We start from the raw sequence: 5,448 nt of genomic DNA on the forward strand, positions 1-5,448 counted from the left end.
TTTTTTTTCTTTTAAGAAACAAAAGGAAAATTAGTTTTTTTTTTTTTATAGATAATGAGGTTCATGAAGAACCAACACCTCTTCCTCTCCGAGCGTAGAAAATTCTAAAAATGGTTTCAGACGTTGACCATTTATTTTAAAAATATTACCATTTTTAGGATTTTCTATCTCGACAGCTCCATGTGGAAAAACTTGTTTAACAAAAAATGGACCAGTCCATCTTGATCTTAATTTTCCCGGAAAAAGATGCAATTTTGAATTGTACAATAAAACTTTCTGTCCTGGAGAGAAATTTTTTCGCAAAATTGATTTGTCATGAAAAATTTTTGTTTTCTCTTTGTAAATTTTTGAGTTTATGTATGCATCATTCCGAATTTCTTCCAACTCATTTATTTGGAGCAATCTGTTTTTACCTGCTGAGTCTGAGTCAAAATTTAACTGTTTTATTGCCCACATTGCTCGATGTTCCAACTCTACTGGTAGGTGGCAAGCTTTTCCAAACACTAATCTGTATGGTGACATCCCCAAATTGGCCTTAAAAGCTGTTCTATACGCCCACAGAGCATCACACAATTTTACAGACCAATCTTTTCTGTTATGATTAACTGTTTTTTCTAAGATTTGTTTGATCTGCCTGTTTGTGACCTCTACTTGTCCACTGGTTTGGGGGTGATAAGGAGTTGACAATTTGTGTGTGATTGAATATTTCCTCATCAAAGCCTCGAAAGAACGGTTACAGAAATGTGTACCGTTATCACTGATGATCGCTCGAGGTACTCCAAACCGGGCAAAAATGTTCTCTTTCAAAAACTTGACAACGACCTTGTTGTCATTAGTTTTGCAAGCTACCGCCTCAACCCATTTTGACATGTATTCAACGGCTACTAGAATGTAGACATTTCCAAAGGAATTTGGAAATGGTCCCATGAAATCGATACCCCACAGATCAAAAAGTTCAACGGATAAGATGGGTTGTAAGGGCATCATATTTCTTCTAGTGACCTTCCCTAAAAGCTGACAGCGGTTACAGGTTTTGCAAAACTCGAATGAATCCTTGAAGAGAGTGGGCCAATATAGCCCAGACTGGAGAACTTTTTTAGCTGTTTTTCTTGGGCCAAAGTGGCCCCCACATGCTTGCTCATGACAAAAGGATATAACACTCCTAGTTTCTTCAGTGGGAACACACCTCCTAAAGATCTGATCAGGACAGTATTTGAACAGATATGGATCATCCCAGTAAAAGTATTTTACTTGGGAGAGAAAACGGGATCTATCCTGTTTGGACCAATGAGAAGGGATCTGGTTCATGACTATGTAGTTCACAATGTCGGCGAACCAGGGAACAGATTGGATTTCTAGGAGTTGTTCATCTGGAAAATGTTCATTGATTGGAACGGTTGATGTTGGTGCATTTGGGAGTCGAGAGAGGTGATCTGCTACGGGGTTCTCTGTTCCCCTTCTGTCAAGAATTTGAATGTCAAACTCTTGAAGAAGGAGAATCCATCTAATGAGCCGTGCTTTAGCATCCTTTTTGGTCAAAAGATACTTTAGTGCGGCATGATCAGTGAAAACTTTGGTTAAGGAACCGATGAGGTAGGACCTGAATTTTTCTAAGGCAAAGACTACAGCTAAAAACTCTTTCTCTGTGACAGAGTAGTTTTGCTGGGCATCATTCAGAGTCCTACTGGCGTAGTAGATCACATGCGGTTTTCCATCAAACCGTTGTCCTAAAACAGCACCGATTGCAGAATCAGATGCATCACACATCAGTTCGAATGGTAAGGTCCAGTCCGGTGCATGAATGATAGGAGCTGTGGTTAGCTCCTTTTTCAGATATTCGAAAGCTTTGAGGCAGTCGGGGGAGAAGACAAATGATGTATCCTTGGCTAAAAGATTGGTCAAGGGTCTAGCAATTTTGCTGAAATCCTTGATGAAACGTCGGTAAAAACCAGCATGACCAAGAAACGATCTGACATCTTTGACAGTTTTGGGAGGAGGGAGATTGGAAATGAGATCTACCTTAGCTTTGTCCACTTCGATTCCCCTATTGGAAACTACATGTCCTAAGACAATGCCTTGTTTGACCATGAAATGACATTTCTCCCAATTGAGAGTCAGATTTTTCTCCCTACACCGTTCTAGGACCAGTTTAAGATGATGCAAACATTGGGAAAATGTGTCACCAAAAATGGAAAAGTCATCCATGAAAATTTCGAGAAATCGCTCTACCATGTCGGAAAAAATACTGATCATGCAACGTTGGAATGTGGCCGGTGCATTGCACAGGCCAAAAGGCATGCGTCGGTATGCGAATGTTCCATACGGGCAAGTGAAGGTGGTTTTCTCCTGATCTTCTGGAGCGATAGGGATTTGATTGTAACCTGAATATCCATCCAGGAAACAGTAGAACTCGTGTCCTGCTAAACGCTCTAACATTTGGTCAATGAAAGGAAGAGGGAAGTGATCTTTCCTAGTGGCTAAGTTGAGCTTTCGGTAGTCAATACAGACTCGCCATCCAGTTTGGATTCGAGTGGGAATCATCTCATTAGCCTCATTTTGGATCACGGTGATCCCAGATTTCTTTGGAACAACTTGGACCGGACTCACCCATGAACTATCAGAAATGGGATAAATGATCCCATGATCGAGACATTTCAGAATATCTTTCCTAACGGCTTCTTTCATCACTGGGTTTAACCTACGTTGAGCATCTCTAGTAGGTTTGGCATCATCTATCAAATGGATTCGGTGTTGAACAATGGTTGGACTAATCCCTTTGATATCAGCCATGGTCCATCCAATGGCTTCCCTATTCTCTCTTAAAACAGCTAAGAGAGCTTCCTTTTGACCGGTAGTCAACTCAGACAAAATGATAACTGGTAAAGACTCGTTCTCCCCTAAGTAGGCATACTCTAGATTTTCGGGTAGAGGTTTGAGCTCTAACTTAGGGGGTTCCTCCACAGATGGGCGAAGCTGGACTCGGGGTTCTATCTCTAAAGGTTCTCATTGCCAGCCAACAGCAAAAACATGATTGACCAGCGGTTCTATCTCTAGTTCGTCATCAGAAAGCTCCTCAATCATTAAATCAGATGCATTTGAATCAGACTCACACTCTCCCTCTTGTTGTTCACTGGATATTCCTTGAATGAAATTCACTTCCATGGGTTCATCAGATGTATCACTATGTTGTCTCCCTAAGTTGAAAATATTGAGATCAACGGTCATATTTCCAAAAGATAGTTTCATCTGACCGGTTCTACAGTTTATCAAAGCATTTGAGGTGGCTAAGAACGGTCTTCCTAGAATGACGAGGATTTGACTTTTGAGATTGGAAACGGGCTGCGTTTCCAAGACAATAAAATCAACTGGGAAAATGAACTCTCCAACTTTGATCAGAACATCCTCTACCTCTCCTTTGGGAATTTTTACAGATCTATCAGCTAACTGTAGAGTGCATCTTGTCGGTTTAAGTTCTCCTACACCTAGCTGTTGATAGACCAAATAAGGAAGGAGGTTGACGCTGGCTCCCAAGTCTAGAAGTGCCTTATCAATGTGAGTGTTACCTATGACGCATGGAATTGTGGGACAACCAGGGTCCTTGTATTTCAATGGCATGGGTTTCGAAAAAATTTCACTGAGGTTGGCAGCTAAGAAGACTTTCTTGGGGACATTGGTGGTTCTTTTCTTAGTGCATAAGTCCTTCAAGAACTTTGCATAAGAGGGAATTTGTTCGATTGCATCTAGGAGAGGGATGTTGATCTTGACCTGTTTAAACGTTTCTAGGATTTTCTCAACCTGCGGGGAGTTTTTCCTAGGTTTGAGTCTATCTGGAAAGGGGGCAACGGGCCTATACCTATCTAGATCAGGCTCAATCTCAAGTTCAGCATTTTGGTCATCAGAAGGAATTGATTCATCGGAAGGAGTGTTTTGAATGGGAGAAGGGGTTTGATCCGGTGGCATTCTAACCTGATTGTCTATTTGTTTTCCTGATCTCAGAGTGTGAATTGCATTCAGTTGAGCTGGATTGTTGGAACTGGATCCAGTGTCTTTAGGGTTTGCAACAGGTTGACTTGGAAATTTTCCTTTTTCTCTCTCACTCACGGCAGCGGCTAGTTGCCCAAGTTGGGTTTCTAACCGGGCTATGGCTTGTGTGTTCGAGTTGAGCACTTGGCCGGTGGTTTGCATGAATGAATTTAGAGTGGTGGATGATTGGGTCAACATGTTGGTAGTTTGTGTAGAAGCTTTGATCATAGCTTCTAAACCCTTTTCTAAGACACTCAAACGTTTGTCATGATCAGAATTTGAAGGATTTGTATGCTGGTGAGGATGAGGATGTTGGTTTGGAAGAGAATTTCCTTGGTTCCAAGCAAAATTAGGATGATTTCTCCAACCTGGATTGTAGGTTGGAGAAAATGGATCATTTCTAGGGCGCTGGAATGCAGCGTTCATCTGTTCTAAAGCATGGTTGTTTCCTAGAAGAGGACATTCCTCTGAAACGTGGGTAGGAGACTGACAGTTATGATATCCTGTGGCAGAAATGTGATTGATTTGAGCCGGAGCTCGTTCCTTAACTTCTAAGGCTTCTAACCTCCGCATAATCGTCGCCATCTTCGCTTCAGACGCAATGTTTGACTCTAAGGAAAAACCACTAGACTTAGATTGGGAAACAGATGAAACCCTGTCATCACAGTTTTCCCACTGCATTGTTTTCTCGGATAGACTCTCTAGGAATTCCCAAGCTTCATCGGCGTTTTTTCTCATAAAATCTCCCTGACACATCGATTCTAAAGATGTTTTTGAAGAATAGTCCAATCCTTCATATATGACTTGGCACAATCGCCATTTTTCTAGACCGTGATGAGGACATTGGATTAAAAGATCTTTAAATCGGTCAAAGTATTTCCAGAATGGCTCTCCCAGGACAATTTTGAAATTCTGAATGTTGTTCCTAAGCTTTTCCGTTTTGTGAATAGGGAAAAATTTCTTGAGAAAAACGGTGACAAATTCCTCCCAAGTTGAGATGGAATTTGTTGGTAAGCTATACAGCCATTTTTTAGCTTTGTCCTTTAGATCAAATGGAATAAATCTAAGCTTAATCGCATCTTCAGTTAATTCTCTCATTTTTATCATAATACATACTTCCTCAAATTCCGAGATAAATATATATATGCATCTTCTGTTTCATTACCTAGGAATTTGGGAAGCATGTTAATGAAATGCGGTCTAAGCTCGAAATTTGCTCCATTTACTTCGGGGAGTCTTATGCAAGATGGAATTGCATTTCTGGTGGGGTAACACATATCCTAAAGAACGGGCTGATTTGCCATTTCTTGGATTGGTTCAACTCGGATTAAGCGATGAAAATTATCCCGAACCCAAATGTAGGCATATAAAATTGTTTATAGGTCCCCTAGCATAGCTCGGCACAAACCGACGAACCAACGAGGC

This window comes from Asparagus officinalis, chromosome 2 (genome assembly GCF_001876935.1).
Source record: "Asparagus officinalis chromosome 2, Aspof.V1, whole genome shotgun sequence".
Classification (NCBI taxonomy): Eukaryota; Viridiplantae; Streptophyta; class Magnoliopsida; order Asparagales; family Asparagaceae; genus Asparagus; species Asparagus officinalis.